This window comes from Hetaerina americana, unplaced genomic scaffold (genome assembly GCF_022747635.1).
Source record: "Hetaerina americana unplaced genomic scaffold, ioHetAmer1.1.p SCAF_4, whole genome shotgun sequence".
Classification (NCBI taxonomy): domain Eukaryota; kingdom Metazoa; phylum Arthropoda; class Insecta; order Odonata; family Calopterygidae; genus Hetaerina; species Hetaerina americana.
The window spans coordinates 102,850,708-102,865,651 of record NW_027286985.1 but is presented as its reverse complement, the minus strand read 5'-3'; the positions used below and the strand labels follow the sequence as shown (position 1 = coordinate 102,865,651).

At 40.1% G+C, this 14,944-nt stretch overlaps 1 protein-coding gene across 4 annotated transcripts in view; it reads left to right on the top strand.

The window, feature by feature from the left end:
* The window catches only part of Fhos (Formin homology 2 domain containing), a 323,913-nt gene that overhangs the window by 17,104 nt on the left and 291,865 nt on the right, over positions 1 to 14,944 (top strand). The window lies entirely within an intron of this gene.

Below are 14,944 nucleotides of genomic sequence, written 5' to 3'. Positions count from 1 at the left end.
ATCTTCATTTCATCAATTTTAGTGGCGATCATCTTCTTTGAACACGGCGTAATTATTTTTTAGCCTTCCTTTTCGGTGGGTCGAATCCACAAAATAAAAACATGGCATACATTCATGCATGAACACTTACACCCCACACACATGCAAACACTCAAACTACATCTTACATGCACATGCACCTGAAAGTATACCTAACAGCTTTGCAGTGTTTCACTTTGCTCCGACTAGTAAATTCAATGTTTTCAATATTTCTAAAGTGACTTCGGTTTCTTACTATTATGATTTCTGATTGTTCGGGGAAAGAATGAGTATTTGTACCGATCTGTCCTAGAATCTATCTCCCTTAGTTTATCTTTGTGGTCTGATCTACCTAAGTAGTGTGGGGCCATTATAATTCCTTCAGTGTCATAGTTAAACTCGTTTGTTCTGAACCTTTCCAAAAGTCTAAGTCTCGCTTGTTCTCTCCGAACTTCAAGTGGTTCCCAGCCTAAATCCCCTAAGAGACCTGTCACACTTGTGTTCTTATCATAACAATTTTTAACGAATCTAGCGGATTTTCTCTGGACTTTATCTAATTCTTTTTGCCAAATTTTCTCCCAAGGATCCCAAATACTTGCGGCATATTCCAAATGAGGTCTAACTAGAGCAAAATAACACCTCTCTTTAACTTTTTCATTACATTTCCCCACCACCCGTTTTATGAAGCCAAGTTTCTTTAAAGCTGATCCGCATATTGCCCTGATATGTGCTCCCCATGAAAGGCGTGGTGTTAGAACAACCCCAAAATATTTAACTTGATTTGCCGTAGTCAATACTGAACCCTCTATTTTGTAGTTTATATCCTGTTCCTCGCTTCCTGTGTTCCAAAATTTCAAAACTGCGCATTTATCTATATTAAGTGTTAATCCCCATTTATTGCACCATTCCGAGATCCTCTTAGAGAGAGCCATCCCACCATACGGAGATGCCGGACTGTAGATCCAACGCTAAACCACCAACTTATTAAGCCCTCCAAGAACTGCGTTCTCGGAGAGTGTTTTGAGCCTTCTAGGATCCTCTTCACCCCGCATGGCTAAACGGATGGTGTTTATCCCTCGATCACGCTGACCACCGCTCCTACCGGATCGACTTTCACACCCTCTTGAAGCAGCCCGTTCCATAAATGAGTATGGATCTCCTTAAGTGAGCCATGTTCATCCTTCGAGAGGCTTAAATGCAGTCTCATTCTCATATGGTGCATGGGAATGGACGCCTCGTCGAAAAATTCGCGAATTAAATCCGCCGATCCGTCGGTCGCGATCAGATGGTCGTCTCTCGAAGCGTTATTTTCTGCCGTTGAATTGGGGATGGACGGCATTTTAAATGGTATTTACGTCCGGCGGATTCATTTTTAGAGCGGGATGTAATATGGGTTGCACGCACACAGCTCGCGTGTCGTCGCTCCCATCTGCCGGCCATTGCTGCGCAGTCATCCCCGTCAATCGGCTCACTTGACCTTCGACCTCGGAAAATTACGCGGAGGCCACGAGGACGCCGATGCGAGACAGCATGGGCGCGCACAGAGAGCACGTGGCCCTGCGTTTCAAGTCGCATTTCACGCACTGAAGTGCTGATTGCGGCCACGAGAACCGACGTCTCACGGGAAGACGCTCTTTCACGCAATTGGACTGAACGAGTGGTTTATGAATAAATCGCTGCGAGTTGACATTTGGGACTGCGGGTGTTGTAAAAGAAAAATCGTCGTTGAAACGGCAAGCCCCTTCTACGGGTCAAAGGTTAAGCTGAACTGGGGTTGTTTAAAATTCCCCATCAAACGATCTCACGGAAGAATATGATTGCCTAAGTTACAGCTCGGGGTATCATGGCAATAGAATAATGATCTGAGGGATCGGGGAGCCTACAACAGTCTATCTTTTAAAATAAGGTCTTACATAAATATATATATATGGATATATATATATATATATATATATATATATATATATATATATATATATATATACACACACACTAGGGGCTGTAAAATTAAAACCGAGCACCCGCCATTCCGCACCGTCCGCTAAAAGCTGGAAGTTAGTTTTTTACGTATCGATACTGCCATCGCTGCGGTAGTAGAACTCAATAGTGACAACTCACGGGCGCACGCAGTTGTTGGGTTAAATCCTTGTTGGTGCGCGGAATGGTTGTTGTAGCGAGCGTTCGGTTTTTATTTGAATGCCCCTGATACACGGTACCCTGCAATTCACTCCTAGGGTGTGTGGTAGGGGGTGATTATTTACAAGACTACTTTTCACATAAAGTACTTTCCACCATTAACACAGTCGGTTTACATTATTCTGATTCCTTATCATTCGTGGGAAAATGACATCCTAAATACATTTGTTCTACGCTTATATCAATGATTTTTTTTCAACATAATTCCTAAAGAGACCTACTTTCTATTTACGCAAGAGATTTAATCTGTAATTTAACCTTCGCGCTGTGAGTGTTTCCCAACGTAACTCAGACTACGCGTGATGGACAACAAACTTAAGCAGCAATATGGAGTGCCTTTGATAAACGATTGAACATAGAAGGCCGCAAAGGAAAACCCCATGCAAACGAACGTGTACGATTTGTTCCCGCACGGCTCCCCCTCATTTTTCTAGCGAGTATTCTAACTAGTCTGCATCAATGCAAAACCGATATCCATTAAGTGAAGCAACCCAACGCGGGGGTCATTTGCGTCATTGTCAATAGGGTAGCAATACATTGAATATGGCGTGGCAGAAGAGAGGGCAGATCGTGTCCACACTGACCGGAATGTTACGAGTTCAAATGAGGGATGTGCATCTAGGCAAGCCGCCCTTAAACCCAAACTCCCTAGTCTAGGTTTCCTAGAACACTTTCGGGCACCACATGTGGCGTTCGGGATGGAACTGGGCCCCCTACCAAGAAGACGTGAATTCGAGAATCGAATCATGGGAGACACCAACTAGCGGACGGTTTTGAAAACAGAGCGCCAAGGATAGAAGTGTTGTGAGTTGATTTCGTTGGTGTTAACACGTTAAGGTTTCGCTCTTCATTTTAGTATTCAGCTCCATTTTTATTCTATTTAATACCGTAATTAATAGTTAAATGAATTTATAATTTTGTTGTGTAATTACGACTAGTTTTTCGTCCTATTTTATTAATTTCGGAATAACAGTAGGGTGTATCATAATAAGGGAGTTTATTACATTCTGTATTTATTTATATATTTGTTTCAGGTTCGTATTTTATTGTAAACAAAGGCTTACATTTCGTTCTTCATAGTTTCAGGAATTGACGGATAGTTCAGTGTTATTGACATTTGTTTTCCATTCGAATCAGGATAGAGTTAAGTCGAGAACCTTATTTTAAGTTTTTGTTCAATTATTACAATAAAATTTCGCAGTTATAATTTTTATTGGCGGGTGCTGTTTATTTCTTAAATTTTCGTATTAGTGGTGTTATTACGATAGCTTACGAATTTCAATTACGTTCGCAAGTTTATCATCGGCAATGGAGCAATTTCCCCGAAACCAGCAGCATTCTCGCATCTTTCGGACCGAGAAAGATATATGACAGATAAAAAATATTTTTTTTCCAACTAATGGTACAGTTTTGGTTGAAATATTTGTGAGTTTGACAGATATTGTGTGAAAATTGGGTGCTTAATACAATTTACTACAATGAGGTAGTTTTACCTCCGTGTGTCTCAATGTTCTAGTGCATGTCACTATTCTTACGAGAAGTAGTCTGATGATTGAAGGTAGGTCTGTGATGGATCCTGCGAATAGCTTTGCAAACACGCTGCAGACTGGCTAAGTAACACTCGCCAACTTAATCAACTCTCCGCCAACTTTGATTCTGATTTCCAGCCCCTCCTACGCTTCTCTCCCCTTTCCTTGAGCGTGTATGTGGAAAATAATGGACCCAAACTATATCCCTGTCTCACTCCCCTTCATGATACCACTCGTCGTAATTTTTCTTTGGCTATTATGAATCGTGCAGTCCACTGATCAAAGGACTATGCATGTTATAAACATTACTCCTTACGATAAAGTTATACCCAACAGTAATTGCAATCACGATTAGGTTACCGTATACACACTGCATTGATTACTATTGTGACCTTATAAATTAAAAGGTTTGGGATCATGCTTTCATTTCTTGTCAACTTTCTCATTCACATCACCAGGCACCTAAGCTGGGATGATCTTCTCTTTTAGTTTTTGGAAACCTAAGGATTTCTTATCTTTTGTCTCTGTATCTCATATTCCGTTCATTTTAAAGTGTGCCATATCAAATATTATCCTTTGGAATGCCACAATGTAATAGCTCACAGATGAGACACTAAGTGACTATTTGGTTACATCTTCGGATAAGCTGAAGTATAGATGACAGATAAGATCAAAGTTACCGCTTTACACCTACTGATAAATTTTAGATATATAAATATAGTATCGTAAGGTAATAAAGTATGGACACTCGTTACTCGTATATATACACCTACGTATAAGGTAATAAAGTAAGGACACTCGTATGCATGCCAATACGGTCAGCTAATTGCCAGGTCAACTACGGCACACAACACACGTGACCTGCCTGGCCTGCATATAAAACGACCTCTCCCCTTCCATTACATTTCGCTACTCGTCTTTTCTCTAAAATACCTCAATAGCTCCTCAAATACTAAATTTGATTTTTCGTTAATTCTTACATATAGATTCGAATTCTGTGCCACGAACTCATCAAAATGTTTGAATAACTACCACTGCACTGGCATCGCCTACACTCGTATGTGATGTCTCCTTTACCACCGAAGACTCGGCCATTTTGAAAAATGACGTAAGCGCCGCTGTCCGTGATGAATTGCACACGCCACATGGCTTAGCAATTCTACCTATCTCAACCAAACGTGGTAATTGACCCAAAAAAAGTGAGTCGATTACGATGTTGGTCGAGGCTTGTAAGGAGAGAGAACTGGCATTGCATCTTCCCGAAGCGTAAGGAGCCAAGGTGTTCACACATTATAACGTCCGCACGAAGAGCCGCGCTCGACATGTTACCCATGGTGGTATTCCGAGCCGTACCCCAAATAAGATTCGGCGTGACTTTGAAATATTTAACCCGTTAAATATTTAAGCAGCCGAAATGTCAAGGAAAATTATATGTATAGGTAGTTAACTGCCGAATTGAAAAAAATAAAGTCGCAGAATACCACCACCTTATTCGAGGCACAGGTGCTGCTATAATTATTGAAACTGAAAGCTGGTCATCCAATTGAAATGGCCGAAAGTGGAATTATTTTCCGTTTACAGAGTCAAAAGGGTAAATAGAATCGTAGGAGGTGTCTTAATTGCAGTTGTGCCTTGCTAAGGCAAGATTTTTCACTGAAATTAAGTGCTGAAATAATTTCAGATAACGGTTTGAAAGGTGTTTGTTTCTCAATATTAAAGTCTTGAATCCAAAAGAATTTATGTATGCGCGTTTAACAGGCCGTAGGATGGCAAAGATAGCTCAACACTAGAACTGGACCAACAAATCAATAGTTTCTCACCCAAAAACTACGAATCAGGTATTAAAATCGATGGAGATTTCAGTGCCCAATCTATTGATTGGAGCACGCACAGTTTTAATTCAGGGGGTAAAGATATGGATACCAGTGAGCCACCATTATACTTTCAAGAAGTTCTCTCGGGTTTCTCACCGGGTCAGGTTTTAGTACACCAGTGGTGTACTGTAACCTGACCCCGTGGGAAACCCGAGAGAACTTCTTGAATACCATACGCCGGGAAAACCTGATATCCTTCATCACCATTAAATTCCTTTATGTTGAACTCCATGCTACAACTTATCACTTCACTAGGTAAGGGCGAAAATGTTCTTAATTTGCAACAACTAAAATACTCGAGAAATGTCTCAAATATAGAAAATAGTAAAGGAATTAGTGACCACAGGGTAGTAAATGCTGTTTTCGCTAAATTAAGTCTGCAATAAGAAGATTAAAAGGAGAATTTACTTATTTAAGTGACTGGAATGGCTTAAAGTGCATGCTACAGAATTTATTTGCAATTTTAAGAAATATAGTAAATAACAAAATATTGAGGATGCGTGGAATCACTTCCTGAACATCACTCGCTCAGCAGTCATCGTGGTCATTCCAAGTAAATTTATAAAACATAGCACGGAATCTAGATGGTACATCGCGGGTGTTGGAAAATCTTTAGTAAGTTAAAAGCAATGCCAAACCAAGATGAAAATATAAGGAATAATATCTCTAGCGGAGGTTCAGGGAAATAGCAATACAGTAAATTCACTCAAAAACGGTAAAGGCGAAAGAGTAACCAGCGGTTGGGGAAAGTCCAATTTATTAAATTCCTTCTTTCAAAGCGTCTCCTCCAATACCTCAACAAATATCTCTGATAGATAACCAAATCGTTCCCACAAGCCGATGGCCAAAATTTAAATACCGTATAATGGAATAGAACGTTTTCTGACAAAGTTGACTCTAATAAATCCTCCGGGCCCGGTCAAATACCCATTCGTCGCTCCAGGACTCCTCGGCAGCTTAACTGGCTAAATCACTCGGCCGGACATCGAGGGATCCTGGTTCGCGAATGATTTTTACACTCAGAGGAATGAGGAATCCCGGTCAAGGCGAATGATTTTTACACTCTGAAATTATCACATTGTAATGCACATTTAGCGAAAGACTCCGTTTAAAGTTACCGTCGCGGCATGTTCTACAGTTTTAAAATCAGCTCGTATATTTAAAGATCTGCCGTCGGATATTGCGCCGTATCTAGAAATCATATTTAAGTAATCGCTGATAGATCACAAGGTTCCCAGTGAATGGAAACAGTAAATGTAACACCTACATTTATAAACGGAGACAGGGAGGAACCAAGGAATTACTAACCTTTTTCCCACACATCCGTATGGATCCGTGCCACATGGTTGTGGCACCTCGATAATCAGGAGTTATTGATGATAAACCAGCACGGTTTCTGAATGGGTTAATTCTGCGAGACACAACTTGCGCTTTTTTTTCATGACATTCTTGGTTCGAGAGAGAGCAATGAGTGACGCGGTTTTTCTAGATTATAAAAAGGCTTTTGACAAAGTACACAATAGTACACCACTCACAAAGCTAGAAGCGTATGGTAAAGATTGTAAAAATATCCTGGGCTGGATTCAAGTCTTTTTGAAATATCGCGTACAAAGGATAGTTATATATGGATTTAGGGATGAAGCGGTGGCTTACGTACAGGCTTCCCACCAAGAGGGCCCGGATTCAAATCCAGTCAAATATTTTTCAGTGGTATCCCGATCCCTACTTGAGGTGCTTTGTGGAGAGCACTTTGAGTGAGTAGGACGTCCGTCATATGGAACGTTAAACTGCGGACCCCTTGGCGCCTTTCGACAAGAATAGGCCAATGCCAACACCGGGTTTCTCTCTACCCTTCCTCCTTTTCCATCCATCCCTAATGGCGCAAATGATCTTAGCTGTCGATCGCCTCCCATAAAAACTACAGCGTTAAAAGTCACTTCAAGTGTTCCCCAGGGAAGTGTTATCGTGCCTCTTTTATTCCTTCTTAAATCAACGACATTGTTTCCGCAATTAACGGTAAGACAATTCAGTGGTTTACAGAGATGTCCGTTATCATGAGATTTAAGTGACTTAAGGAGATGGACGAAATTCTATACAACGATGGTGCGACACTTTGAAATAAGAATTTTACTTGAAAATTTGCGTAGTGATTGATTTTAGCAAGAAGAGCAGTTTCCTCCCTTACACCTACTGCATTAGGAATGCCGAAATAGAAAGACCGATTAAATGCTTGGCGTTACATTCATTCACGACCTCTCACGATTTATTGGAAGAGTATTGGGTAAATGTTATGAAAAGGTCAAAGAGAAATGTTATCTTTCGCTTATTAGGCCTCATTTAAAATATGCTGCTCATATATGAGATCCTGACGAAGTCGTAGTTTCACAAAATTCTCGCGCATGCGCGCACGCAAGTGGACGACTTTGCCAAAGTTATCGATGCGGCATTACACCTGTTTCGTTAAATGTTAACTTTCGTTTTGATGAATGCTTTATGCATAGGGATTATCTAGTATGTTAATGCTCTATCAATGTTATTTAAGGCTCCTTAACATTTATACCTGATGAACAAACCCTTGAAAAGCTCTTCATTCAATATTCAATTCATACCGAGAACTTAACTCCTTACTTCTTCCTGTTCTTACTTACGTTAATTCCATTTCATATCATCGAACAAACCTCTTTGTTTTTCTGATATCATCACAGTTAATTAATAGTGTTTTGAAAACTACGGTGGGTGGTACTCAAGTGGGTGGAACGTTTAGTAACTGGCCGGGGGTTCAGGCTGAATTACGATGCGTTATGACGTCAGACGTCCTCGTTACTTCAAGGCATTATTACTGACATCATTGCGTTTGTCCTTAAAAAACAATTTCCATTGCAAGGAGCGCGAGATGGTTGTTGGTTGCTCTTCAACCGCGCTTGAGAAATCATCGTGTCACGGTTGACGCCGAGCCTGGCTCCCTGATCGGAGGCGATGGCCAAGTGACCGTTTTATCCCGGTCGTCTGCCGCGAGAGGGAGAGGAGCGGGGGAGGAGGAAATTCATCGCGAGTGGCTCGCCAGGGCGCACGAGACTGGGTCCCAAGGGACTCCAGGTCGAGGACTTGAAATGGTGCCACGGGGCGCCCCCCGAAACGGCGCCGCGGGTCCTAGGACTCGGGGTCGATGGGATGGCCGAAGGGCAGGGCATTACGAATTAATGTCGACTCGCGGCGACAAATAACAAAGCGTATCCTGATTTCATTACACAATAAGCAATAGAGATATTTCCGTTGATATTTGGACACTAATGGATTATAAATTTAAGTTTAGTATCATCATGTGGATTGCTATCATATCATAGTCTTGGGATAATGGCTGGGAATACTACTGACTGTGACTACAAACTCCATGAAATTTAGCAACCTAGTGCACGATAATTAACAGTAGACATTCGATTATCTGTCCCGTTAAAAGTTAGTAATTAGAGTATTGCAGAACAGAAATACAGAGTAAATCAATGCTTATTAATTAACCACTCCAAACAATCAATTAAAGATTCAAATATCGATATTTTCCAATTATTTTCCACCAACTATGACCGCAAAACTGCGAAGCGCTCTGGATGATGCAAGCGAGTGTAGTTGTCGGCATCTGAGACTCCTTGCAAGAAGAGAGGATCCGTCCGCTCAGATGGAACTGGATCCTGGGAGTCCCCCATTCTTGCCACCTTCAGCTGGTGGCTGCCGATTGGGACGCAAGAGAAATTAGAAGAGCGAAGCAATTTCCCCTAGAGAACGCAAAGTAGTAAATTATTATTATTGGTAACCTACCAATTAATTTACAAAATGTTGGATGAACACAAGCCAGAAAACGGTACAACGGCAATTCCCTTGCCTCTCCAAGAAAAACAAAACCCAACATGTTATTCTACATCAAGTCCCTCTTCATTTCCACATACTTCATTTCTCACTTAATTCCGTCCAATACCCCTATCCCATTCCTTCCCTTTCCTCATTTGCCTAACATTCTCCCATCTATTACAGTCTTCAACATCTCACTGCCGATCAATACGCCCTTCATCCATTTTTCCTGCCTTCTTATGATTTCTCCCAATAATCCTCTCTCCTCGCCCACCATACCCAATACTTCCCCGTTTGTTTTCCTTTGTGTACACTTCACCTTCTCCATGCTTCTCCAAACCCACAATTCAAAAGCCTCCAATCTACGTCTATCCTCCTGCTTCAATGACCACGTTTCCGCACCGTACATAGCTACGCTCCATATCAAAGTTTTTACAAGTCTTTTCTTAATATCCTTACTTAACGTCCCCGTCATCAACTCCCTCCTCCTTGTGAAAGCCTCTTTGCCTTGCGCAATTCTTCTCCTTACGTCCCAAATACTTTGACCGTGTTGGTCCAAAACACTTCCGATATACGTAAACTGTTCCACCTACTCTAGTTTTTGCCCTCCTATTTTAATGTTTAGCTTAGCCTTTTTCTTTCTGGAAAATCAAAAGCCTCCAATCTAAACCTATCTCCCTGTTTCAAAGAACATGTTTCCGCGCCGTACATAACTACGCTCAGTATAAAATTTTTGACGTGCCTTTTCTTAATATCCTTTGCAAACGTTCCTGCCATCAATAGCCTCCACCGAGTGAAAGCTTCTTTGTCTAACCATAATCTTCTTCTTATGTCCCTACAACTTTGACCATTTTGGTCCAAAACACTTCCAAGATACGTAAACTGTTCTACCTGCTCAAGTTTAAAAACTCCTATTTCAATATTTACCTATTCAGCTTAAGTTTAATATTAATTGTTAAGGTAAATATTAGAATAGTGAAATTATGCGCAAAAACAGCTTCAAAGTAAACTGGAATAGGTGAGGAAAAATGAAATTTGTATGTATTATTACGAGTAATTCGCAATTTTACTTAGAGGTTTTTACAGAATATTGGTGAAGGAGCAGAACTGAAAAGATCAAAAATATGATTTTCGAATGCACCGATGGGAACATGGAAGAGCTAGTGTTCAGATATTCTGACTTTACTCAAGTTCACTACGTGAGAATAATGAAAAACCTCGAAAATCGAAATCACAAAAGCATACTGAAACGGAAAAGGAGACAAGCTTACATATAAAAGCAAGATATGGAACGCTCCCACAAGGAAAGACGAAAAATGCGGGTGGCGTATGAAAAGCACATTGAAGCTGGCAGTGAATAATAAACTTATTTACTTCATTTTTCAATGACTAGAATTACTTTATTGCACAAAGTGTGGGTCGAACACCTTCATAGGAAGATAAACGATAGAAAATTGTATCCATGTGGTTTAGGAACGATTATTTAAAACTGACCCAACATTTTCTCCGGATAACTTTCTCGAAGTTGTTAAATAAAGAATTATCATTATACTAAAATAACTTATACATTGATGGCATGAAGTCCCAGCATCCAACGGTGTGGAAATATTGACCCAAATGAGTCCATCCCCCTCTGAAACTTCCTCGCTGAAATGTATGCAGTCCCAGTTGGAGATACTGAACTGCTACTCTCGATCGTCAGCGCGTCGTCTAGGAGACACTGTTATGGCAAGCAAAATAGCCAAGGCAACAGATGCCTGATTTATTCATATCTGCTGTCATTATTTTTCATAATGGCCAAACTTCTCAAACATTTATCCTGAAAAAAGATCGGCCCGCTTTCACTTTTGGGCCTCTCAACGAGGAAATTCACTCCCCAATGCTCCTGGTCGCCCGTTAAATGTTTCGGGTCGCCGAATCGTATCTCGAGCGATGAAGGAAAGGAAGGCTTTGGCACGCTCAAGAGGAGAACCCCGCGTGCTATGCGCCCCCCGAAATAGGCCACTGCGACCACTTTCAATGTGTCGACATGGGCACGCGTGCATCGGTTCTCTTTCTATCTCTCAAGGTGAGCGGATGCCAGTCGTTGCCGCTCCAAGTGTGAATGCATCCTCGGCTGGGCGGTGAGAGAGCTTCCCTCGCCGCTGAGGATGTCGGAAAGATCGCTCTGCCCTACCGAGGGCAGAATCAAGAAGATCACAACTACGTAGTTTGATCCATCCCTTGAAGTCACACTTCTGATCGGTCCGGAGTACTCAATACCCTCACGACAATGTTCACATTTTTTTAAACTGATGATGCGTGTTTTGCATAGCAAATTACAGAAATAACTCAATGTTTGCTCTTAAGTTTATGGTGATGGTAGATGATTTCACTTGGTGAAATTGAGACATGCTGAATATAAGCCGCTTCGTAATGTTTCCATATTTTGCAAAAGCGAAGCCGAATTCAGCATACGTACATTCACGTCACCCTTAAGAGATGTGTGGCACCGAAAGTCATCAGAGGGATCAAAGCCTTTTGAAAATGATGTGATTGTACATTAAAAACGGTTAAGGCATTGCATAAAAGTGTGGAATATTCCACAGTATTTTGTTTTCATCAAGACATTAAGAGAATCACGAAGAGCGACTTCAACGCATGATGCAACTCCGATAGCAACAAACCCATTTATAAAAATAAAGAAAATTTTAGAACAGGTGACTTATGGTCTCTTCTTTGTAATCAATTGATAAACAAACTAATAGGTCACACTGTACAATTATTTAGGCTTTCTAAAAATTAGACCATTTTATACTATTTTGACATTTTTTAACAACTTTTTAAGTGTCAATAGGATTTTTATTAGCAGTAGTCTATCAGGTTAGGGTAGAGTTTTGTTGGCTGCGCACTGCTCTACTTCCAGTACCTAACTATCACGACCTTAATTTCATATTACAATAAGTTATTCTTTAGCTCAGCATACTCCCTTCCTCCCTTAATTCTATCCAGAATTCTTTTCCTCCCTCTGTCTTCACTTTCCCTGCATTCTCTTCTCTTATGACACCTCCAGAATCTCACTGGCTCTCATCTATCTCCAGCAACCTGTTGTCCTGCCCCCTTCAAATTCCTCATAACAACCTGCTCTCTTCCCCTACCATGCCCAGGACTTAATAGGTTGTTTTCCTTTTCGTCCATTACACTTCTTACATTCTTCCTCACACCCAAATATCGAAATCCGGCAATCTACGCTTATCCTCTCACTTCCAAGACCTAATTTCCGAGCCTACTACACTCCATAATGTTTTTCTTAACTTCATTACTTGGGGAGTCTGTCATCAACTCCCATCTGTTTGTGAAGGCTTACTAATACAATTCAATTCGTCTTCTTATGTGCGTACTATTTTCACATTCTCCTCCAAAGCACTTACCAATAGCTGAACTGTTCTTCTTGTCCTAGTTTCTGCTCTTAATGCGATGTTTGTCTAGGCCTTCCTACTTCCTGAGAATCTTACCTTATCGTAAGAAGACCTTCGTTTTCTTACGATTGATTTTCATACATACTCATCAACTTGATTCTGAAAAGCCACAAATAATAAGTACAACCCTTTGGCTGACTAGTTAACTAAAGCTTTCCAATTTTATAATTCCCAAATTTTGCTTCTACCCTCGAGCCCTTACCATGCCACCCTTAGGAAATCCTCCGCATATGTGATGAAAATAGCAGGTGATAACAGATCCTTCTAACGCTCCTCAGCCTGAAACTACCCATTTTCCGTCTATCTCACTTAGCTATCTTCACTTGTCCTCTCTGGGCCTTGTATAGGTTCTGGATATGTCGTGTATCCCTCTACTATTCTGCTATATTCTGGTACATATTAAATAAAAATTTCCATTAAATAAAACTCAATTTCAAAATTAAATAAAAATTACAGGGTAGCTGTAGAACTCATTCACAAAATTTATGAAGTATACAAGTACATTCTAGTGGTACTTTTATGCTCCTTGCTACTACGAGTAGTGAATTCATTATTTCCGTGACATCACGGACATAAGCGGCCTTTTTCGAAGCCCAGGCTAATCTCCTTGGTACCCATTTGTTTTCTTCTCTATCCTTAAGTTGATTGTTCAAAGTATTACTTAAACACATTACCCTAGCACTAAGCAATACTCCTAAATGTTTGATAAAGTATTCAGTTCTTAATCCTGCTTTGGATTTTTGTAAATATTACACTAGTCTTGATATCCCGATTATTTAATATAACGAAATATTTTTTTTTAAAGGAAGAGGATAACCTCACAAAGGAATGTCTTGACGAATATCCAATTGCAATTTTCGTATCATATATCCCAATTCTACTTTTGAAGAGTACCCTTTGATTGAAGTAATATTCTCGTTGGAAAATAACGAAATATTCATAATAAAAATAATAACCATTGCATTATTTTCAACAAAAACGTATAAGAAACAGAAGTGGCAACAACCCAAGTATATAACATTAAATAGATTTTATTTATAATATCCGTGAGATTAGACTCAATAATGGATAATTGTTACTTGAAATGTGAATTACTGTCTTCGAAATTCGACAGCCGTTAATTGGCAACGTTTATAAAATTCTGCGTAGTCAAATACTCGTATTTATATTATCCTTCCCAAGACTTTTATGATGGACAGTATAGAGAATATCAGTCCTGGTAACTACGGGACTCGGCCGTGTGTTGTGCCCAGCTGCGGGAGAAGCAAGGCTTCCGCGGTCATCTCACAAAACCCTTGCAAGGGAAAACGACAGCAGCAGGACCGAATATGTACAAGAAGAAAACCAAATCAGTTAGAATAGAAACTTGGAATGTTAGGACAATGTTGAGGACAGGAAAATTAGGGAATATGAAGTAAGTGACGGGAAGATAAAATATAGACATTAATTTTAATTTTAATTTTAATTTTAATTTTTAATTTTTTGGACCCATTTGACCAATGGTTTCCTGGGTCCACTTTTATTTTACTTCACAGTTAGTTGGGGATTCCTTTGAATCTTAGTTCCCCTTTTTACAAACAATAATGAGACATAAGGAAACAACATACATAACAAAAGAGACAAAAATAATCAGACATAAGGAAAGTTTTTCTAAAATTTTAACATCTACAGGTGCTTATATATGTTGGGAGTTAAACTAATGATAAACAATTCAAGAAAAAAAAATCACTCAATAGACATATAGAATACATTGCTACATTTTACATAAAATTTTACACAAAATATTTCCCAGTTAGTTCGCTTGTTGTGGTTCACTATTTGCTGGTTTTCTTATTGCAAATTTTCCGAGCAGGTTATTGTTGTTCTGTAGGCAGAATGTGATCATTTCCCTAAAGCTCGTTAGCTTCTCTTCCATATTGTTCCATAAGAGTTGCCGCTCTGTCTCATAGTAAACACAATCCTCCACTCTGTGTTCTGCTGTGTCTTCTTTTCCACAGTTACACAGAGGGGTAAAACATTTCCCTAT